Consider the following 25,450-nt stretch of genomic DNA (forward strand, 5'->3'; position numbering starts at 1 on the left):
CAGTCTTTTTATCAGTAGCTGGCCAAGATTCAACTTCTCTCTGAGCAACGCCACTGAGCTGACTTGTAAGTATACTGACTTTCTGCTCCTCTGACATAGGATAAATTTCACACATGCTGCGCAGCTTCCCCTTGAAGTCACTTAAGGTGTGCAATTCTCCATTGTACTGTGGCAGCCATGTCGCACCCAATAAAAAAGGCATGGTGAGAGGCAATATGGGAGCTGCAGCTGCTGCACCCTGGGTGTCACTGGGATTAGACATCTTCCCCCCTAGTTAACCCTTGCAGGGGTGCGACTCACCGCTTCGGTTGATGCAGGTCGTTGCTCCTGTAGTACTTTAGGCACGCACGGTATCCTGTTCGAATCCTGTTTGTGACGCCAAAATGACGTGCCCAAGGAGCCGTGGGATACTCGGTGCCGGGTCGGTCATCTTAAAGGGATATGTCACAGTGGCAGTGACCCGGTCTGTGGCCCCAGGTGGTCATGTAAAAGAGGTAGAATTGAATGGGAATAAAATTTATGTAGTGATTTGTTACAACAGTTGGAGTGTTCGACTGTAGTATACTACTGGGGGAGTAGACGGTGATGGCAGTGCAGATATTTAACCCTCTCCAACCAGGGCAGACCCCCAGAGATTGTGATGGAAGTAAAGGGCACAGAGTAATAAGGCAGGATACAAGAAAAGTCTATCATTTACTGAAGTTCAGGTGCAGTTCAGAGGAGATATCACAACTCTCACCAGGTTACAGTCTGCTCTGGAGAATGTGAGTTATCCTTCTTCTGCTGTGACTCGGTGTAAGCTTCCTGCTGTTTTAATCCCCTGAGAAAACAGCAGGAGCGGAGCTGCAAAGATCCTTCCTGCCCGGCACTAGAGCTTCCTGTGTCTCTCTGACACAGATAGCAGCACGGCTGAATGACGTCATCATTGTGCGGCGCGGCTGCTGTGCTAGAGACACAGGAAGCAGCCGGAGGGAGTAGACGGTGATGCTGCAGACCGGACATGTGAGGTACTGTGCTGCCTGTCACTGCTGCTGTGTGTGTGTGCGAGTGACTGTGTATGTGTGTGTATGTATGTAGTGTGATGATGGGAGTGATGGGGAGTGATGGAGAAGGCAATGATGTAATATGTAGTATGTGTGTGAAGTGGATGTGTGTGTGTATGTATGTATGTGTCGTGTGTATGTGTGTGTGTGGATCGATGTGTATGTGTAGGCGGAGAAGGCCATGATGGGGTGATGGGGAGAAGGCCATGATGGAGGTGATGGGGAGAAGGCCATGATGGAGCTGATGGGGAGAAGGCCATGATGGAGGTGAGGGGGAGAAGGCCATGATGGAGGTGATGGGGAAAAGGCCATGATGGAAGTGATGGGGAAAAGGTCATGATGGAGGTGATGGGGAAAAGGTCATGATGGAGGTGACGGGGAAAAGGCCATGATGGAGGTGATGGAGAAAAGGCCATGATGGAGGAGATGGGGAAAAGGCCATGATGGAGGTGATGGGGAGAAGGCCATGATGGAGGTGATGGGAAAAAGGCCATGATGGAGGTGATGGTGATAAGGTCATGATGGGGGTGATGGAGAGGGCAATGATGGGGATGGTGGGGAAAGAGAAAATGATGGAAGTGGTGGAAAGGGCAATGATGGGGTGGGGGAGAAGGCAATGATGGTGGTAGTGGAAAAGACAATGATGGGAGTGATGAGGAAGGAGGCAATGATGGGGGTGGTGGAGGAGATGGCAATGATGGAGGTGGTGGAAAAAGGAAATGATGGGGTGGCAGGGGAGAAAGCAATAATAGTGGTGGGGGAGAAGGCAATGATGGAGGTGGGAAAGAGGGCAATGATGGGGTGGGAGAGAGGACAATAATGGGATGTGGGGAGAGGAGGACAATGAGGGGTGTAGGGGATTGGGATGGGAGGAAGGGGGACCTATAATGGCCTTAGGAACAGGGGGAGGTGGAGTACGACATTATTATCGCTTATTATGTCTAACACAGTCCCTTAGTATATAGTGTACTCACTTATTATGTCTAACACAGTCCCTTAGCATATAGTAAATGTACTTATTATGTATAACACAGTCCCTTGGCATATAGTGCACTCACTAATTCTGTATAACACCATCCTTAGTTATATAGTTTCCTCTTTTATTATGTATAACACCGTCCCTTATTACGTACCATCCTATCTAGTTATATATGGTGCCGTCCCTTATTATATAGCTTCCTCTGCTGTTATGTACAGTGCTGTCTCTTACATAGTGTATTCTTGTTAATTTTGTAATTAACATTGCCCTCTTTTATTACATAGTCCCCATTCATTTAGATATAAAATGACTGTTGATGGAGGAGCCGGTGACCAGACGACTAGTCCACCATCTCCTCCATTAGAAAGGAAGCTTTCCTAGCCATCATTGCATTATACAGCTAACAAGACGGTATGTAATAAAAAACAGGGATCTATATAATACAATATGCAGGGAACGGTGCTGTACATAACAAGAGAGGGCACTGCATAATAAGGGACAGCAATATACATAATAAAGGAGACTATGTAATATATACATGTATGTGTGTGGCGCAATATATATATATATACAGTATATATATATATGTATATATATATATATATATATATATATATATATATATATATATAGCTTTGTCACCATAAAAGGAAGAGGGCCCAGACACATTTCTTGCACAGGGGCCCCAAGCTGTCAGTGTCCGCCCCTGGATTGAACCCCAGGTGGAAGATTCCCTATAATGAGGCAGATGGAGGCACTGTGGGTGCTATAGAAGGACCTGTGATCCAGTGGTGTCCATCTTTTTAGGATTGCATAAACGTGCTCTCAGCCACAGTTTTGTGCACTTCTGAAAAGAATACCACTGAACAGAGGCCAGACGGAGTCCAGAGAAACTCTGCTGCCTCATTATAGTGAATAGATCAATCGCAGGCCAGGATTGATAATCTGCCCAACCGGGCATTTTCCCTCTGGGCCACGATGTTTCCATCCATAGTGGGTGCGGGCCGGTAATGCCCACTGATCTTGCCGACCGACTGGCCGCTAATCTGGCCACCGACCCGTTTTTCCGGCCACTGGCCCTTTAAATCTGCTGGCACGGTGGTTCTAGAAGGGCTGCAACAAGAATGGAGTTGATTTTTTGAGGTAATTATGCCACCGGAAGGGGCGGGGCCTAGAGCTGTTTAGACCAGAGTTGATTTTTGTGATCCTCATTTTAGCCACTCTAATCAATATGGCTCTAGTCCCCGCCCCTTCTGGTGACATCATTACCTCAAAAAATCGTTCTAGTCGCTACTGTGCCGGAAGAGGAGCTGCTGCTGCCAGAGAGATATCTGTGCTTGCAGCTCTGTGCCTGTCTGCTGGTGATCTGTGCCCCTCAGCTATGTGCCGCCCAGTGATCTATGTGTCCCCCCTGTGATCTCTGTGGCTCCAGCTATGTGCCCACCCTGCGATTTCTGTAGCCCCAGCTATGTGCCCCCCAGATTTGTGCCCCATGTGATATCTGTGTTCCCTTCCAACTATATGCCCCCATGTGATCTGTGCCTCCCAGCAATGTGCCCCCCATGATCTCTGTGGTCCCAGCTATGTGCCCCCTGTGATCTGTGCACATAGCTATATGGACCCCTGTGATCCCTGTGCCCCCCAGCTATGTGTCCCCTGTGATCTCTGCTCCCCCTGTGATTTCTGTGCCCTTCAGTTATGTGCCCTCCTGTGATCTCTGTGGCCCCAGTTATATGCCCCCTTGTGATCATTGTGGCCCTAGCCATGTGCCCCCATGATCTCTGTGGCCCCAGCTATGTGCCTCCCTGTGATCTCTGTGACCCCAGCTATGTGCCTTCTCTATGATCTCTGTGGCTCTAGCTATGTGCCCCCTGTGATCTCTGTACCTCCTTTGATTTGTGTGCCCTCCATCTATTTGCCCCCCGGTAATCTCTGTGGCCCCAGCTATGTGTTCCTCGTGATCTCTGTTCCCCCACTGATTTCTGTGCCCTTCAGCTATGTGCCCTCCCGTGATCTCTGTGGCCCCAGCTATGTCCCTCCCTGTGATCTCTGTGGCCCCAGCTATGTGGCTTCTCTGTGATCTCTGTGGCTCTAGCTAAGTGCCCCCCTGTGATCTCTGTACCCCCTGTGATTTGTGTGCCCTCCATCTCTATGCCCCCTGTGATCTCTTGCCCCAGCTATGTGCCCCCCAGCTATGTTCCCCAATATGATCTCTGTGCACCCATGTGATCTCTGTCCCCCCAACTATATGCCCCCTGTGATCTCTGTGCCTCCCAGCTATGTGCCCCTGTGATCTCTGTGCTCTCGGCTATGTGCCCCCCCTGTGATCTCTGTGGCCCTAGTTATGTGCCCCCTGTGATCTGTTCCCCATGTGATCTCTCTGCTCCCCCAGCTATATGCCCGCTGTGATCTCTGTGGCACCAGCTATGTGCCCTCCACCTATGTGCCCCAATATGATCTCTGTGCACCCATGTGATCTCTGTCCCCCAACTATATGCCCCCTGTGGTCTCTGTGCTCCCAGCTATGAGCCCCTGTGATCTCTGTGGCCCTAGCTATATGCCACCCTGTAATCTCTGTTGCCCCAGCTATGTGCCCCCTTGATCTCTGTGGCACCAGCTATGTGCCCCCCTGTGATTTCTGTCCCCCATAGCTATATGTCCTCCTGTGATCTCTGTGCCTCCCAGCTATGTGCACCTTTGATCTCTGTGCTCCCAGCTATGTGCCCCACTCTGATGTCTGTGGCCCTAGCTATGTGCCCCCTGTGATCTCTGTTGCCCCAGCTATGTGCCCCCCTGTGATTTCTGTGTCCCATAGCTAAATGTCCTCCTGTGATCCCTGTGCCCCCAGCTATGTGCCCCCTTGTGATCTGTTCCCCATGTGATCTCTCTGCTCCCCCAGCTATATGCCCCCTGTGATCTGTGCCCCCCAGCTATGTACACCCCTGTGATCTTAGTGGCTCCCAGCTTTGTGACCCCTGTGATCGCTGTGCCCCCCTGCTATGTACCCCCTGTGATATTTGTGCTACCATGTGATCTCTGTGCCCCCTGTGATCTTTGTCCCCCCCAGCTATGTGCCCCCCAGCTATGTGCCCTCATGTGATCTTTGTACCCCCCTGTGATTTCTGTGCCCCCTGTGATCTTTGTGCCCCCCAGGTGATCTCTGTCCCCCCGGTGATCTATGAGCCCTACCCGGTAATTTATGTGCCTGCCTGGCAATACCTGTACCCCCCAGTGCTGTATATCCCCCCTCCCCCAGTGCTGTAAATCCTCCCCAGGGCTGTATGTGCCCCCAACTGATATGTATATTCACCAGTGCTGCATTTACCCCAGAAGTGCTGTATATCCCCCCAGTGCTGTATATCCCCCCATCTGTGATGTATGTAGCCCCCACCAGTGATGTATATTCTCCCCAGGGACATATATACCCACAGGGCTGACGATGCTTCCTAGTGATGTATATAGCCCCTCAGTGATGTCTATTCCTCCCAGCCTCCCCAGTGATGAATATGTCCCAGCCTCTCCTGTGACATCTATGCCCCCAGTCCCTCCTGTAATTTATATGACCCCAGAGGTTCCTGTGATGCAGCAGTCTCAATGTTATGTATGTACAGCAGTCCCAGCGTCTCCTATGTGACGTATATACAGCAGTCCCATCGTCTCCTATGTGATGCATGTACAGCTGTCTCAGCGTCACCTATGTGATATATACAGCAGTCCCAGCATCTCCTATGTGATGTATAGACAGCTGTCACAGTGTTTCCTATGTGATGTATATACAGTTGTCTCAGTGTTACCTATGTGATGTATATACAGTAGTCTCGGCGTCTCCCATGATTTACAAAACTTATTATGACAAAAAGTCGACTGCGCTCCTGGCCGTCACAAACCTGGAAAAGCAGCTGTGAGAAGCAACATGATCAATACCACCTAACATTACAAATGCACCAAAGAGAAGCAGCTCCAGCCGTCACATTAAGGGTGAGTTACCGCAATTGATTGTTTGACTAAATATACCGGGGTAATTTTCAAGGTGGTCATTTTTGTGTGGCCCCTGAATGATGGTACAAATTTCCCCCACCAAGAAACGGGTTACCCACCCCTGCTCTAGTGCATTCCATACTGAGACAGCTAGAATGTATGGTTGTAGTCAGGATCTGGAAGGAGCCCATACGTTCTAACTACAACCCTGCTGTTAGTCGAGCCCTGCAGTGCAGCACCAGGACGTATCAGGGACAGCTGGAGCTCCTACTTGCATGCCTGATCTCGGCTGCTGCCTGCTTCCATTTAAGTTCGGGTCTGGGTGAGTGTTCCCAGCCCTGAAACAAGTATACAGCCGGGGTCATACTTGTGGTGGGCACTGATCTGATTAAGGAAAGTGCCACTGACTGGGTGTGCCTTTCCTACCCTCCCCTTACCCCTGATTGGTTCGGGCATGACAGCTGCCCGTCCATGATTTAGTGAGGTGGGGTTTAAGTATGGGGGGGCCAATTGGGATGAAGAAGGGATTAGCACAGCCCCTTCCTACGTATATAAAGTCCTTGGACGTTAGCAGCCCTTCCTCTTCCTCCGTTCACTGCGGTCCTGGAAGTGCTTTTCCCACCCTCCCTCCCCTTTTTGTTACAAATTTGCTGATGTTATGTTATTTCGTTCTTTTATTCGTAGTTATTACAAGTCACGGCGGTGGAGAAGTTATGGCACGAAGCTACGGCTTGCCGGCTGACTTGCCTGCGTCTATGGAGCAGGGCATTGAGCGGCTAGCGCGTTTTAAGAAAGCTAAGTGCCTGTTTACAAAAAGTTGTTAAATTTTATAAAAGAAGTTTAATAAAGCTGTGACCGACTTTCACCCATCATTCGATCTCAGTGTTTGATTAATAGTGGTTAAGAGGGGCTGAGGAAATGCGTTAAGGGGTTACCTTCCCCTCCTTTTAGGTCGACACAGTCTGAGAAACTCGCACGAGACTGGCACCTCAATACTAGGCACTGCCACCGGAGCTTCAGACCAGAGCGTTCAGCTGCATAGAAAAACATGCAGCTGCACACTCCAGTCCAGAGCAGTGCCGGGTATTGAGGTGCGAGTCTCGTGTGAGTTTCTCGCAAGTGTGACCCCGGCCTACATGAAAATATGTTCTGATTCCCTTGCCTTTTCCCTTCCCTGGTCCAGAACTGGCTGCAGGCTGCCTACTGGGACTGGGGATATGAGTTATCATAATTAGATTTTCCCCTTCTTAAAGTGGCCAGTCCTCCAGCGAGTTTTGCACCAGGAGCTTATTTGTCAAAGAGATGCTATGATTTCTACAGAGACTGATTTTCCAGAGGTCATATCACAATAAGCCCCTGCAAAGATCACCATTCTTTTTTTGGATGCTGTATGTGATGGAGCCGCGTGAGGACAGTGTGAAACAGTAATACTGCTTGTATACTGAAGGGTAGTTATGAACAATTATTTTTTAGGGTATGTGCACACTATCAGTAAACACTGCGGCTTGGACGCTGTGTACAGCCGCAGCATCCAGATGTTAAAGCATAGTGGATGGGATTTCAAGAAATCCCATGTTCACTATATGTCCGTAGACGGCTGCAGAGACGCACATGTCTCTCCAGACCGCAGCATGTCTATTTATCTTGCGTAGACACGAGTCTCCACAAGATAAATTTCACCAGTACAACGTATTGGACACAGGCGGAATCACCTGCATTCAATAGCCGGCAGCACTTTGGATGCAGCGGACATCTGCTGTGTCCAAAGTGCTGCTAATTACTGACCATGTGCACATACCCATAACGGGGTTGTCCAGGCTTATGGCAATGTCTGCACTCTATATGACTAGACAAGCTGTGAGGATTCTCCATCGCCGGCGGGAACAGGCGTTCACGTGACTATTAATAAGCGGTATGCATGCGGACAGCCATATTCTGACCAGTCTGCATAACCTCACTCATTATACAGTACTTGTATTGAACGAGGCCAGATGTGTCTCACAATGTGGCCTGATATATGCGTATCGCATATGGCCGCTTGGTCTCAGCACCATAAAATCCTGACAGCTGCACCTGCTGGGAGGATTCCCAAATCTGCAGTCATATAGAGTGACACACTGTGATAAATGTTGACAACCCCTTTTAAGAATGCTGGTTTCACAATAATATTTCAGTTAGACAGGCTTCTGATCAAAGGTGAAAAAAGATAATAATAATAATAAATTTTATTTCTATAGCGTCGACATATTCCGCAGCATTTTACATTTCAGAGGGGACTTGTACAGACAATATACATTACAGCATAACAATAATCACATAGATCATAACAGATACCAAGGGGAATGAGGGCCCTGCTCGCAAGCTTACAATCTATGAGGAAAAAAGGGGAGACACGAAAGGTGGGTGGTAACAGTTACCCTGATTGTATGTGGGTCACCCCTCACACCCAGGGCAGCGGGGTACTCGGTACCGGGCTGGTGTCAGGGGGAATGTGTCACAGCAGCGGTGACCCGGTCCGTGGCCCTGGGCGACCAATATCAATGGCGGTGATGTTAATGATGTTAAAGTTTATTGGAATAGTTCGTGACGCCACCTGTGGTGTTTGGCAAGCAAGATGTTAAGCCAACGCTGCGTGCAGATCCACTGGGACTGATGGTGTGGTGCAGCAAAGATGGTGTAGCTCTCCACAGGTGGAGCTGTAGTCCCAGGGCAGTGTAGGTGCAATGGATAAGGAGAGGCGCAGAATAGTATAGATGCTGGTACCCAGGTGTAGCGGTGCTGGAATAACTGGAGGACACCAGAGTATGTGGTTCCAAAGCTTTACTCACTGTTTGCAGTTCACACAACTGCCTGCCTCCGCACTGTGTTCTTCAGGTCAGGGCCCCAGTCAACCTCCAGGCAGGATAGTATTCTCCTCTCCACACTCCGCCAATATGTACCTTACTGAACGACTCCTCCAATGCGCCTTTAGGTTCGAAGCACTCCAGTACTTAGTTACCCTGGAATGCCTCTCTCTAGGTGTTCCTAGTCTCTACTTGTATGACAGACAGCTGTAGCCTGCTTGGGGGGCTCCGCTCTGCGTCCCGGCTCACTATCCAAGTGCTGTTGTGTCCCAAGTCTGCGATGGGAGTAAGGCGTTGGTGGCTCACTACTCCTCCGGTGTCTGTTGCCGGACATAAAGATCCAATCAACCTCAGGGACCGGGCCCCTGCCTTTGCGCTCTGGACTGGAAGGGTCCTCTCTCTTTATCAACCTGCTTCCCACCATCCTTCTATTCTCCTTCGTTCTGATCTGTTCTATCTCTCTTATGGAATCTGTAGTCTCCAGTCTATATCTCTTTCTCCTTCTCTTCCTTCACTGCCCCAGTTCACTGGGGCAGCTGCAGCACTCCTTCCTCCATCCCTTCTTCCAGGGATCCCCACTCTTCACCGAGTGGCTGTTCTCTCCTACTCTGCCTGCCTTCTTCTGCGGACTGACCTGAAATCCTACACCTTCCCTCTCTTTTATATCTAACTCCACCCGCCTCCCCAGCACCTTTCGTGTTACGAAGCCAGGAACAACAAAAGGCACCCTATGACCTTTCCAGCATAAAGCATGGATGGGTCCCTGCTGAACTATCCTGTGTGTGGGGTGCAGGTGTGGGAATGTGGAAGGGAGTTCCCACCCTATCTGGATGGTGGGGTACCACACCTTAGGAGAAGGTGCAGTACCTCTGTGGCGACTGAAGCCTCAGGGGCGCCACATATGGACCAGCCATAATGTTAAGTGTGTAACAGTTCAGATGCAGAGGGCTAATGGAAGCATAAAGCATGTGGGAACATGATGCGGGGAACCTGGTTATGGTAAAAAACTTTTGGCTGTGCCACATAGGGATAGATTAGGTTAATGTGTTGAGGCGGTAGGCCAGTCTGAATAAATGAGTTTTCAGGGCACTCTTAAAATTGTGGGGATTGGGGACTAATCGTATTGACCAGGGAAGTGCATTCCAAAGAATTGGTGCAGCACGTGTATAGTCTTGAAGACGGGAGTAGGAGGTTCTGATTATTGAGGATGCTAACCTCAGGTCATGAGCAGAATGGAGGACGCGGGTAGGATGGTATACTGAAACAAGGAAGGAGATGTAGGGTGATGCTGAGCCATGAAGAGCTTTGTGGGTGAGGGTAATAAGTTTGTACTGGATTCTGGAGTGAATGGGTAGCCAGTGTAATGACTGTCACAAGGTAGAGGCATCGGTGTAACGATTGGCGAGAAATATGATCCTGGCAGCAGCATTCAAGACAGATTGGAGGGGGGGAGAGTTTGGTAAGAGGGAGACCGATTAGAAGGGAGTTACAATAGCCGAGACAAGAATGAATAAGAGAAACAGTCAGAGTTTTTGCAGAGTCAAAAGTAAGAAAGGGTCGAATTCTTGAAATGTTTTTGAGGTGCAGATAACAAGAGCGAGCCAGTGATCGGATGTGGGGGACAAAGGAAAACTCAGAGTCAAGTATGACCCCAAGACAGCGGGCATGTTGCTGGGGAGTAATAGTAGAACCACACACAGAAATGGCAATGTCGGGTATAGGTACATTAGTAGCGGGAGGAAACACAAGGAGTTCAGTCTTTGACAGGTTCAGTTTCAGATATAGTGAGGACATGATGTTATACACAGCATTTAGAAAATTGCCGGTGTTTTCTAGAAAGGCTGGCGTGATGTCAGGAGAAGAAGCGTATAATTGGGTGTCGTCAGCATAGAGATGGTACTGGAAACCAAATCTACTGATTGTTTGACCATTAGGGGCAGTATACAAAGAGAAGAGGAGGGGGCCTAGGACTGATCCTTGAGGAACCCCAACAGTAAGGGGAAGATGAGAGGAGGAGGAGCCAGCAAAAGATACAGTAAAGGAGTGGTCAGAGAGATAGGAGGAGAACCAGGAGAGAACGGTGTCCTTGAGGCCAATGGAATGGAGCATAGTGAGGAGAAGCTGATGATCCACAGTGTTGAATGCTGCAGAGAAATCCAAGAGAATTAGAATGGAGTAATGACCCTTTGATTTAGCTGTTAGTAGATCATTAGAGACTTTAGTGAGGGAAGTTTCAGTAGAGTGTAAAGAGCGGAAACCGGATTGGAGAGGGTCGAGAAGAGAGTTTTCTGAGAGATAGCGGATAAGACGGGAGTGGACCAGGCGTTTCAGGAGTTTAGAGATGAAGGGAAGATTAGAAACAGGTCTATAGTTAACGGCACAGTTTTGGTCAAGGGATGTTTTTTTAACTAGTGGATGTATGATGGCATGCTTAAATGAGGAGGGAAAGATAAGAGAAGAGAGAGAGAGGTTAAATATTTTAGTTAGGTGAGGGGTGACAGCAGGGGAAAGGGGCTGGAGTAGATGTGACGGAAATGGGTCACTGGTGCAAGTGGTTGGGCGAGAAGATGCAAGGAGCCTGCTTACTTCTTCTTCTGTGACTGGTTCAAAATCAGAGAGTGAGCTAGATGCAGTGGGGGAGGGAGGACAGTGCATGATATGAGGTGATTGGGAGATAATTTCCTGTTGGATCTGGTCAATTTCTTCATTGAAGTAATTGGCCAGATCGTCAGCTCGAAGCTCCGTGGTTGGGGCCTGTACTCTTGGGTTGAGTAGAGAATGAAAAGTGTCAAAGAGACGTTTAGGGTTATTGGACAGTGAAGTGATGAGGGTGTTGAAGTAGGTTTGTTTTGAGAGGTGAAGGGCAGTGTTGTATGTTCGAAGCATAAACTTATGATGGATGAAATCTTCGGGTAGGTTGGATTTTCTCCACAGACTTTCGGCGCACCTGGAGCACCGCTGCAGGAAACGTGTTTGCAGGGTGTGCCAGGGTTGTCGCCGTCTGTGTTGTGGTGTTCTAGGTATAGGAGGAGAAAATTCATCCAGGGCACTTTGAAGTGTTTCATTGTAATGCTTCAATGCAGAATCAGGACATGAGAGGGAGGAGATAGGGGCCAATGAAGACTGCAAGTTCTTCATAAGTTTCTGGGTGTTAATGGCCTGTATGTTTCTATAAATATGGACAGTGGGGGTGACCTGAGCAGCCTGGCGGTTCTTGATAGAGAATGAAAGAAGGTTGTGGTCAGAGAGCGGGAGAGGGGAGTTTGCAAAATCATCCACTGCACAAAGCCGAGAGAAGACCAAGTCGAGGGAGTTTCCGTCTTCATGCGTTGGAGAATTAGTAAGCTGCAAAAGGCCAAATGAGGAGGTTAGAGATAAAAGGTGAGTAGCAGACGGGGAGAGTGGAAGAGCAATGGGGATGTTGAAATCTCCCATTATGAGGGTAGGGATGTCACAGGAGAGAAAATGTGGAAGCCAAGTGGCAAAATGATCCAGGAACTGAAGGGAGGGGCCGGGAGGACGATATACCACCACCACTCGCATGGAGAAGGGGGTGAAGAGTCTGACGGCATGGACCTCAAAAGAAGGAAAGACAAGTGAGGGTACTTGAGGGATAACCTGAAAGGTACATTTTGATGATAGGAGCAGACCAACGCCTCCACCTGCTCTATTGTCTGATCTTGGGGATCATCCTTAAGGACGAATAATCACAGTCATCCATCTAGTCCATGTAACAGAGCCCAAGTTAGACGTGTTGTCTAGTCAGGGAATACTGATCACCCCTCTGCAGGATAAATAATCATTCTGAGACTTGAGTAGAGTAATGTTTGGATTCAGCTTTACTGGGAGCTCAAGCAGTTGACACATGACTGTAAGTATGCTTTTACCAACCAGATTCTCATCCATTTTTCTCAAAGGGGTTATCTAGTCTAAATCCACGAGTCTGCATTCACGCTATATGTCACTAGTAAGTATATTGCAAGTGTGAATGTGGCCGGGTCAGATCTGGACTGGCCATCTGGCAATTCTAGCAAATAGCAGAATGGCCTGTCTGGTCATGGGCCACATTGCCTGCTACGTTGTAAACAGAATTGGTGTTCTCAAGACACCCATACTGTTAAGAGTTGTGACGGAGCACAAAGTCGCCGACTCCATCGCTTATCCCAGCAGGCCACGGGTATCATTAGAAATATTGGTCATGTTGTAATTCTTGCTTTGCTCCATCCAGGGGAATATTAGTAATATATTCCATCTAGTGCTTGGGGATATGAACAGCATGGGCCTGTTTGATTTCAAATGCCAGGGCTGAATTTCAGTCCCAGTCTGTACCTGGGCCGGGTGTATGCATATTAACTACTCGCAGTCACGAGACCGTCATTCCCAGCTCTGACACCAAAGAATCCACAAAGTGTGCAGTGTGTACAGTGTGAGGATTCACAAGTCTGCGGTCATATAGAGTGACAAAGAGTAAATGCAGACTTGGGATTTAGACTAAGGCCTCTTTCACACTTCAGTCTTTTGGCGTCAGTCAAAATCCTTCAAAGTGTGAAAAAACGGATCCAGTGAAGATTGGCTAAAAACTGAAGCACCGGATCTGTTTTTTTGACGGATCCGTCGAAGTTGCAGATTTTGGAATTTAAAGGAGGAGAGAGAGAGACAATTTTGCTGTGCCAGAACGGCTTTTTGAGTTAAATTAAATGAATGAAAAATCTTGTGGGCATGCTCAGTTTAAAAAACGGAATCCATCACTTGATTCCGTCATGTGACGGACGACGACGGATCTGCCGCCCATAGTCATCCATTATAGCAGACAACGGACTGCGACGGATCCGTCACCATCCGTCTTTTCAACGCAGACAAAAAACGTTACTATGTCCGTTGTATCCAGACGACGGATGCTGAAATTTCGAAGGAACCGTCAAATGACGGATGCAATGGATGGCCATCCATTGCAATCCGTCCTTAATGCAAGTCTATGAGAAAAAAAACGGATTCCGCTAAAAAAAATCCATTTTTTTCAAAAAAGGGCGGATTTCGACTGACGTCAAAAGACTGAAGTGTGACAAGTGCTTGAACCACCTAATAAAGTCCAATCTGAAGATTGCATTCTTTTAGTAATCAGCACTGGTGACTAAACATTTTCACTGGGTGGAAAACCCCTATAATAAGGATGTGCTGAGTATAAACTATAACTATTAGGCCAGGATAACACTACCGTGTGTGATGCGAGAAACTCGCACGAGTCTCTCGCATCAACACCAGGCGCTGCCGCCGGCACACAGGAGCGGAGCAGCTGCTGCATAGAAATACATATAGTCACACTATTGTTTAATCTGGATGTGAACCTGCTTTGCATCTTGTTCTTGATTACCGCACTCCAACTGCTTGATCAATAATGTTTACATTATTATCACCATATCCTATATTGACCATTTTTTTCGGCTTTACAGCTAAGGTGTATATTATGCTTTTCTGTATCAGCTTAGTGCATTGTGAGGTTTTACAGGCAGCTAAGAATAATGTAACCATATGAATAAAGACTGATATAGATCCGTATTCACTTACAGTGAGTATTGTAGCACAGCCAGATAGGACAGGGTTAAACCCAAACTCTGCAGGCTCTGATTATTAGCACCTGGCTGGTCTGCATATAATCGGGCTAGGTACTCACATTAGTCAATCTGCTTGGGAAAAGCTGACCAGAGTGGGTGATAGTGGAGCTGAAGAGAGACTGCACAGGCTGTGTGCACCAAACTGCAAGTATCACTGGTTACTGTGGACAATAGCTGTTTTGTTTGACCGAACTGAGACTAGCTCAGCTGTGCCTGAGTAGCCAGGGTATATATTGTGTAGTCAGCCCCTGGATAAGGCTAGGGATTTATGCTTATGGTTTTGTTTTTTTGGTCCTGTACAACCTGTGGAAAAAATGTCACATTATTCCACAAGAAACCTGTGCCTGTGTGCAGAGCCACCATAAGAGCATTACTGCCCTTACTAGTGTATGGGGCATGGTGAGCAGAAGCAAAGAGGGGGGCGGTGTACTTCTTCTTTCTGGGCTCCAGGGGCAGGATTCGGCCAGGTCAGTAACGGAACGCATGTCCGAGGACACACAATAAGTTAAAATCTATGCACAGCTATAGCTTTCTGCACGGCAATAGTTTAAAGCTGCCAGTCAATCAGAGGCCGGCAGCTGATGTCAGCATGTTATGTCATTGCCATGCACTGGCGCATCAAATGAATGAGGAAGAGGATGCTGCTGGACCGCGGCCAGGTAAAAAGAAGCTTTTATTCTACTGAAAGCTGCCATATGGGGTCTGGGTTAGTAGAGCATGTGGGGCCCAGGATGTGGGAGAGTATTACTGTAGGGGTTAATTAAGGGATATTATTAATGCTGTGATGTATTTTATTTTTGAGGATCCTGTTTTCAGTGTGGGATGTTATGTTACTGTGCAGTGCGACACTGTTGATTTTACTTTTTTCATCTGGCGTAGTGTAGAAGTTGGGGAATGTGCTATGGAAGTGATCAGCTATTGAGCACTGTGTGCTTATTTTCTGCAGAGACGAGTCCTGGCTGGAAGAAGTGATGTCAGTCTGCACTGGATGAAGAAGAAAAAGAGAAGTTGAAGGACTTCAAAAACAAATTTCACTGAGTCAGTGTATTGCATACAACATACAGAGCTCCTGTTTATAATGTCACTGCTGATCACCATTACCTGCACACCAACACTATATACAGAGCTCCTGTGTATAATGTCACTGGTGATCACTGTATTACTTGTACACTGTATACTATATACAGAGCCCCTGTGCATAATGTCACTAGTGATCCCTGTATTAACTGTACACTTACACTATACACTGCATACTATGTATAGAGTTCCTGTGTATAATGGTAATATTAGTATTGTGGTTTTTTTTTTTTTTGTTTTTTTTTAATTAATGATGAGTTTTGTAGTATTCGGTCACTGTGGTCTGGTCATGGTGTGGCGATATTTATCCTTGTATGTAATATTATTCGGACATTACAGTGCCTTGTGAAAGTATTCAGCCCCCTGGAACTTTTCCCACATATCATGCTTAAAACATAAAGATACCAAATATACATTTTTGGTGAAGAATCAACAACAAGTGGGACACAATGGTGAAATTGAATGAAATTTATTGGTTATTTTAAATTTTTGGGGAAATTCAAAAACTGAAAAGTGGGGCGTGCAATATTATTAGGCCCCTTTACTTTCAGTGCAGCAAACTCACTCCAGAAGTTCATTGTGGATCCCTGAATGATCCAATGTTCTCCTAAAATGATTAATGATGATAAATATAATCCACCTGTGTGTAAACAAGTCTCCGTATAAATGCACCTGCTCTGTGATAATCTCAGGGTTCTGTTTGAAGCACAGAGAGCATCATGAAGACCAAGAAACACAACAGGCAGGTCCGTGATACTATTGTGGAGAAGTTTAAAGCTGGATTTGGATACAAAATGATTTCCAAAACGTTAAACATCCCAAGGAGCACTGTGCAAGCGATCATATTGAAATGGAAGGAGTATCATACCACTGCAAATCTACCAAGACCCTGCTATCCCTCTAAACTTTCATCTCAAACAAGGAGAAGACTGATCAGAGATGCAGCCAAGAGTCCCATGATCACTCTGGATGAACTGCAGAGATCTACAGTGGAGGTGGGACAGTCTGTCGATAGGACAACAATCAGTCGTACACTGCACAAATCTAGCCTTTATGGAGTGGCAAGAAGAGAGCCATTTCTCAAAGATATCCATAAAAAGTGTCATTTAAAGTTGGCAACAAGCCACCTGGGAGACACACCACACATGTGGAAGAAGGTGCTCCGGTCAGATGAAACCAAAATTGAACATTTTGGCATAAAGGCAACACAGCTCATCACCATGAACACACCATCCTAACCGTCAAACATGGTGGTGGCAGCATCATGGCTTGTGGTGGTAGCATCATGGTTTGGGCCTGCTTTTCTTCAGCAGGGACAGGGAAGATGGTTAAATTTGATGGGAAGATGGATGGAGCCAAATACAGGACCATTCTTGAAGAAAACCTGTTGGGAGTCTGAAAAGACCTGAGACTGTGACGGAGATTTGTCTTCCAACAAGACAATGATCCCAAACATGAAGCAAAATCTACAATGGAAAGGTTTACAAATAAACGTATCCAGGTGTTAGAATGTCAAAATCGAGACCTGAAAACAATCGAGAATCTATGGAAAGAGCTGAAAACTACTGTTCACAAACGATCTCCATCAAAGCTCACTGAGCGCAAGCTGTTTGCCAAGGAAGAATGGGCAAGAATTTCAGTCTCTCGATGTACCAAAACTGATACAGACATACCCCAAGCAACTTGCAGCTGTAATCGCAGCAAAAGGTGGCGCAACAATGTATTAAGTTAAAGGGGCCGAATAATATTGCACGCCCCACTTTTCAGTTTCTGAATCTTAACAAAAAATTGAAATAACCAATAACTTTCATTCAACTTCACAATTGTGTCCCACTTGTTGTTGATTCTTCACCAAAAATTTACATTTGGTATCTTTATGTTTTGAAGCATGATATGTGGGAAAAGGTTGAAAAGTTCCAGGGGGCCGAATACTTTCGCAAGGCACTGTATGTGGTTCGGCTATTGTAATACAGTATTTGTTCCTTTTATGTGGTATTATTCGGTCACTACGTGGTTTAGTCATAGTGTGATGGTATTTGTCCTTTGAATGTGGTATTATTAGTAATTTAAAAAAATGTTTGACAAATACTTACAGAAAAATAAATAAAACGTACCTAAAAAGATTATTAGGTATTTTAAGAAATGTTTAATAGTTTAGAGTAGGGTCCGGCCAAAACAGTTTACCTTGCTGTTTGTGGTGGCGGCTTAAAAAAAATCTTTTGGCCAAAACAAAAGCTGCTGGCTGTGAATGTGATATGGTGTTAGATGGTAACTGTTATAAGGTATGTCTCCACGGGGCATGCTGGCAGCACTTTGGGCAAAGCGGAAACCTGCTCTGCCCAAAGTGCCGCCCCCCTTTGTATGCGACTTGATACCGCATGTGTTCATTGAACATATGCAGAATCACCGCATCGTATCCATAGACAGGGTTATTTACAGTCATATGTTAAAGTTTGGGCACCCCTATTAATGTTAACCTTTTTTCTTTATACCAATTTTGGTTTTTGCAACAGCTATTTCAGTTTCATATATCTAATAACTGATGGACTCAGTTATATTTCTGGATTCAAATGAGGTTTATTGTACAGAAATTGTGCAATCTGCATTTTAACAAAATTTGACCGGTGCAAAAGTATGGGCACCTCAACATAAAAGTGACATTAATATTTCGTAGATCCTCCTTTTGCAAAAATAACAGCCTCTAGTCGCTTCCTGTAGCTATTAATGAGTTCCTGGATGAAGGTATTTGTGACCATTCCTGTTTACAAAACAATTCCAGTTCAGTTTGATGGTCGCCGAGCATGGACAGCCCGCTTCAAATCATCCCACAGATGTTCAATGATATTCAGGTCTGGGGACTGGGATGGCCATTCCAGAACATTGTAATTGTTCCTCTGCATGAATGCCTGAGTAGATTTGGAGCGGTGTTTTGGATCATTGTCTTGCTGAAATATCCATCCCCTGCATAACTTCAACTTTGTCACTGATTCTTGCACATTATTGTCAAGAATCTGCTGATACTGAGTTGAATCCATGCGACCCTCAACTTTAACAAGATTCCCAGTGTCAGCATTGGCCACACAGCCCCAAAGCATGATGGAACCTCCACCAAATTTTACTGTGGGTAGCAAGTGTTTTCTTGGAATGCTGTGTTTTTTAGCCTCCATGCATAACGCCTTTTTGTATGACCAAACAACTCAATCTTTGTTTCATCAGTCCACAGGACCTTCTTCCAAAATGTAACTGGCTTGTCCAAATGTGCTTTTGCATACCTCAGGCGACTGTGTTTGTGGCGTGCTTGCAGAAACGGCTTCTTTTGCATCACTCTCCCATACAGCTTCTCCTTGTGCAAAGTGGCTGTATTGTTGACCGATGCACAGTGACACCATCTGCAGCAAGATGATGCTGCAGGTCTTTGGAGGTGGTCTGTGGATTGTCCTTGACTGTTCTCACCATTCTTCTTCTCTGCCTTTCTGATATTTTTCTTGGCCTGCCACTTCTGGGCTTAACAAGAACTGTACCTGTGTTCTTCCATTTCCTTACTATGTTCCTCACAGTGGAAACTGACAGGTTAAATCTCTGAGACAACTTTTTGTATCCTTCCCCTGAGAAGCTATGTTGAATAATCTTTGTTTTCAGATCATTTGACAGTTGTTTTGAGGAGCCCATGATGCCACTCTTAATAGGAGAATCAAATAGGAGAACTACTTGCAAGTGGCCACCTTAAATACCTTTTCTCATGATTTGATACACCTGGCTATGAAGTTCAAAGCTCAATGAGGGTACAAAACCAATTTAGTGCTTCAGGAAGTCAGTAAAAAGTAGTTAGGAGTGTTCAAATCAAGAAAATGATAAGGGTGCCCATACTTTGCACCGGTCAAATTTAGTTTAAATGCAGATTGCACATTTTTTGTTAGAACAATAAACCTCATTTGAATCCAGAAATATAACTGAGTCCATCAGTTATTAGATATATGAAACTGAAATAGCTGTTGCAAAAACCAAAATTGTTATAAAGAAAAAAGGTTAACATTAATAGGGGTGCCCAAACTTTAACACATGACTGTATCTTGCGGAGACGGAGTGTCGCCACAAGATAAATAGACATGCTGCGGTCAGGAAAGACGCACTGCATGTCCAGATACACAGGGCCGCCGGATGCAGCCCTGCACGCATAGTGGAGACGGGATTTCATAAAATCCCCTCCAATATGCTGTAACATTTGGATGCTGCAGCTGTACGCAGCGTCCAATCCACAGCAGATAGTGAATGTTTCCGGACCATGGAAACATACCCTAAAAGTGTGAATGGTGAGGACATGATGCAGAAGTGGAGTTTTTCCAAGACTAGACAGTGGGACTGTGTATAATGTCACTGGTGATCCCTGTATTACCTGTATACTTACACTACTGTATATACAGAGCTCTTTGGTATAATGGCCCTTATGGTAATATTAGTATTGTGTTTTTTTAAATTAATGATCAGTATTGTAGTATCTGGTCACTATGTGGTCTGGTCATGGTGTGGTGGTATTTATCCCTTGTATGTAATATTATTTGGTCATTATATTGTGGTAATATGTGGTCCAGCCATGGTATGACAGAATTTGTTCCTTGTATGTGGTATTAGTCATTTTTAAAAATGTACCTAAAGAGCATTGAATATCTTAAGAAATGTTTAATAGAGTAGGGCCCGATCAAAAGAGTCTTCCTTGTGGTGGGGCTTAAAAAATCGATGGCTGTATGTGATCTGGTGTTCGATGGGTACTACTAATGTGTGATTGGTGAGGACGTGATGCAGAAGTGGAGTTTTTCCAAGACTGGGCAGGGGACTGTAGAATATGGGGCTCCAAAATTCCTGGTGACAGCCCTGCCTGTGTGAATGCTACCTAATGTCTGATAGTAAGAAATCCTTCATTGTGTGGGTTTATATAATAGTATTTATGCACTCATAGAAATATAGATCTATACCGCTTAAAGTATCCTCTAAAGAAAGCAGCACTATACAAAACTGACACTGCAAACGAGAGCAAGCTTCAGAGTATCGACCCAGTATCCTCCATATATACATGGCCCATCCTCTGTCACACTGGAGGGATGAGACCCATAGATGGGTGTCTGTCAATTTGGTAGACGGCACTAAATTATAATACATATAATGGGTGAGAGATACAGACAACCATCTGGATACTAACTAGCAGTCTGCCACGAATGGCACCCATTTCTTCTTATACCAGAAACACTGGATAGATTCAATGTATTTGCAGTTTCCATCTGCTATGTGGCCATTGCCCTTTGTTCACATAGGTCCCTGTTCAAACAAGGTGGCTCTTCTTCCTATACTATTATTTATTACTCCCATACCATCTTTTTTATATACTAGATATATCTGTAATTCTGCTTATTTTGCCTATATTTTACTATTGAGAAACCAGAGCAATCTTCAAATTATCTACAAGCTTATACAGCCTGTGCGGGAGTGTGAGCATTCCCCACTCCAATATGGCAGGTACATATAACTGAGTGCAGTAGACATGCACAGATTGAGGGCAGCTCCCTGATCTAATATGACGCCACACAACTTGATGGAGAGAAGAGAGCTTGTGCAAATCAGTCAGTGCCGGGGTGTACACTGACAGCTTGGGGCCCCTGTGCAAAAAAAATGTTTGGGCCCCTCTATGTTTATGGCAACCAAGCTACAGATATTTGTCTCCTCTCAATATGAATATTACTGTCCCCTATTACATCATGCCCTCTTATGTACAGCACCATCCCTTACATATCGTAATCTCGTTATTTAGAGCATCCTGTTTTATTATAGTATCCACTCTTGTTATATAAAAACTGAAGTGATTGCTGATGGAAGTTGGTAAAGCTTCTTTTCTGATAGCAAAGTATGATTAACTGGTGAGATGTTGCACCATCAGCAGTCATGTTATATCTAACAAGAGAGGACACTGTAGTAAAGAAAGCGCTGTGAGTAACAAAAATAACAAGAAAGCAATATGTAAAGAACGGTGCTATATATAAGATGACATAATACTTTGTAATAATGGGACAATAATGTACATAAAAACAGAGGACGCAACATAATAGGGGACTGTCCCATACATAACTAAAGAGGATGGTACGTAATCAGGGATGCCCCTTCCTGGGATAATGTCCCCCATACTGGGACCATTCCTGGGATAGTGTGCCCCTTCCTGGGATAATGTCCCCCATACTGGGACCATTCCTGGGATAGTGTGCCCCTTCCTGGGATAATGTGTTCTGTTCTCCAATGCATAAAAAAATACTACTCGTCTTCCCCCTATGCTGCCTGGTGTTCGCTTCTACAGCCGCTGCAGTTGACTTCAGCATCCTCGCCATGGTGCATGATGTCGATGCCATGTGTCACCAGTCACGGGCACGCCGACGTCAGCTACCAGTCTCTGATAGGCCACTGGCATGTATTGCAGCTCAGGGAGCCAGCGGGTCCCCTGCACCACAAAACATTTCAGCAGAATGTGGCTCCAAGGACTTGCATCCAGCTGATATAGTCGTTGGTGTTGGCGTGCCCCCTCCACCTCTAGGCCCCTGGTGTAGTGAGTAGCTGGGATCACTGACATCACATTTGAGCCTAGAGCACATTCTATGTATATTACTACCGTCAGCAGTTATATGAGCAATCATTAATTATAACACTTGTGTTATCACATTATCTCTATCAAGCAATTAAGGTTTTAATATTATATGCACAATACCTGTGAACTGGCACAGGATGAAAATCAATTATTGTTATATGCTTAATGACTCATGAGGAGATTGATATTATTGCACTGTATACATATGCAGGGCCAGCGTCAGCTCTTGGGTAAGTGTCAGGGCCCTGAGCAGGCTGGGGGGCCCACTCACCATTGGGGACACCAGCACGCTATGGGGACCGGTGCCAGCACCCACAAGTTGGGCCCCCCCCCGCTTGCTTAGGGCCCAAGTACTAGCAATACTTACCTCTCCCTGTTCTTCCGCTGCAGTGTCTTCCACATCTTCTCACTCTGGGATGTTTCAGGTCAGATGGTGCGATGATGTGACTAGTGTGCTACCTCTTCTCTGAACAGTCACAGTGCAAAAAGCCGGACGACTGCAATGCTGAGGAGTCTGGAGCAGAGCAGCGGCCAGCGAGGAGAGGTGAGCATTTCATTTTTTTTACGCTTGGCGCAATATATTGGACTCATATATACTGGAGCATTGTATGGGGCCCATCATATACTGGAGCATTATATGGGGCCCACGATCCTGTAAGGAGAGCTATGTGGAACCCATAATACTGGAGCCCAACACCGGAACTGCTGCAACCCACCAACCTACTGTCTCCTTCCCCACCATCCTGTAGCATGTAAGCCCGAAAGGGCAGGGTCCTCTCCCCTCTGTATCAGTCTGTCATTGTTAGTTTACTGTAAGTGATATCTGTAATTTGTATGTAACCCCTTCTCATGTACAGCACCATGGAATCAATGGTGCTATATAAATAAATAATAATAGTGTATAGAGGACTAAACTGTCCGGTTTCTGAGCTAAATAGTTATTACTCATGTAATGTAAGAAGTAAGTGAAATCTTTGGCATTGTTCTATACCTATATTTCTCTGCCGTATCTGTGCATCATGTATCGTGGTATGTCTTAAAGGGACCCACTGAGACCATTTCCCCAGGGCCCATGAAAACCTGGAGCCGGCCCTGTACATATCAACTATTCTTTCCTGATGTATATTGATTGATCACTGATTATAGAGTGTAACCTATATGTACTGTGCTTATACTCTGTGAATGTTGATGGCTTGAGAAAGGTTCACAGTTTTGAAAAGTTGAAATGTCGCGCATATCTGGGTGAATAAAGACCACAGTTTATTTCACGATCTCATGCCTGGAGTGCTGCTATATTTTTTTGCCATGTATCTACATCAATCTATATTCATATGGTTACATTTCTATATGAAAAACAGCTGCATACATGTGTCCATATATATATATATATATATATATCAGTGTATAATACACAGACTTGATTATTCTGACACAAGCATCCTGGCTGAATGTGGCATGTAATACAGGTGTGTACTATATCTTGACCAGATGTGTAACTTTCCATGACCCTAACTGGATTCCCATGGAGTCCTGTAAATCTTTTTATTCGGCTTTACAGTACACTGCATTATATACTGATTCTGGGTTACACAATGATTTTGGCCATGGCACAGGTTGTGCAGCATAAAATCATTGTAAGCTGCTGCTACATGACATAGCAGCAGAAATAAAGTGATTAGGGTCACAATACATGCCCTGGGTACCACGACAAGCAGATTGAAAAAAAAAATCAGAACTTGTCCCACCACTGCAGGGGTCGCAATGTGACCCTCCTCACCTGTATCAGAGGCATGAAGAGAAGTTTGGCAGCTTGATCTATGTTGTAACTAAACATCATTTTGCTTCAGCATATGTTTATGGGATAACGTTCCTGCCATGCACGTCAATGTCAGTTGCTATCTCCACGCTGCAACACACTTGGATGCACATACACCTGACGTGGGGGTCCCCCTCCAGTATGGACCCGGTTGCACCCTCTGTAATTGCAATCATTACACCCATGAGTAACAGAGGACATGTGACAGTGCTATCACCATTGTGGTGTGAGGTGTAGTGATCGGTGCTGAACTGCCACAGATGGAAGCACAGGATCACTACTCAGTCAGTTTCAGTGCTGGAATGAATGATAGTATCTGCCCCAGCACTAATCTTAAAAGCCAATGATTGTGTAGTGCGTGGGAAGAGGGCAGCGCTGGATGAGAGTTTAGGGAAAAAAAGCAGAGCAATTTGCCTAGTGTGGGGAGCAGCATGTAATCAAACTCCGTGCAGGCAATAAAGTGAAATTCAGGGTGTCATAAATTCAATAGAGGTGAAACTAGCTTTATTAATAAATTAGAATGTTATTTTTTCAGGCTGGCAGTATATCTCGGGCTGCGGCTGGCAGTATATCTCGGGCTGCGGCTGGCAGTATATCTCGGGCTGCGGCTGGCAGTATATCTCGGGCTGCGGCTGGCAGTATATCTCGGGCTGCGGCTGGCAGTATATCTCGGGCTGCGGCTGGCAGTATATCTCGGGCTGCGGCTGGCAGTATATCTCGGGCTGCGGCTGGCAGTATATCTCGGGCTGCGGCTGGCAGTATATCTCGGGCTGCGGCTGGCAGTATATCTCGGGCTGCGGCTGGCAGTATATCTCGGGCTGCGGCTGGCAGTATATCTCGGGCTGCGGCTGGCAGTATATCTCGGGCTGCGGCTGGCAGTATATCTCGGGCTGCGGCTGGCAGTATATCTCGGGCTGCGGCTGGCAGTATATCTCGGGCTGCGGCTGGCAGTATATCTCGGGCTGCGGCTGGCAGTATATCTCGGGCTGCGGCTGGCAGTATATCTCGGGCTGCGGCTGGCAGTATATCTCGGGCTGCGGCTGGCAGTATATCTCGGGCTGCGGCTGGCAGTATATCTCGGGCTGCGGCTGGCAGTATATCTCGGGCTGCGGCTGGCAGTATATCTCGGGCTGCGGCTGGCAGTATATCTCGGGCTGCGGCTGGCAGTATATCTCGGGCTGCGGCTGGCAGTATATCTCGGGCTGCGGCTGGCAGTATATCTCGGGCTGCGGCTGGCAGTATATCTCGGGCTGCGGCTGGCAGTATATCTCGGGCTGCGGCTGGCAGTATATCTCGGGCTGCGGCTGGCAGTATATCTCGGGCTGCGGCTGGCAGTATATCTCGGGCTGCGGCTGGCAGTATATCTCGGGCTGCGGCTGGCAGTATATCTCGGGCTGCGGCTGGCAGTATATCTCGGGCTGCGGCTGGCAGTATATCTCGGGCTGCGGCTGGCAGTATATCTCGGGCTGCGGCTGGCAGT

Source organism: Dendrobates tinctorius, unplaced genomic scaffold (assembly GCF_039654945.1).
Source record: "Dendrobates tinctorius isolate UK_male_01 unplaced genomic scaffold, ASM3965494v1 ptg000036l, whole genome shotgun sequence".
Taxonomy (NCBI): Eukaryota; Metazoa; Chordata; class Amphibia; order Anura; family Dendrobatidae; genus Dendrobates; species Dendrobates tinctorius.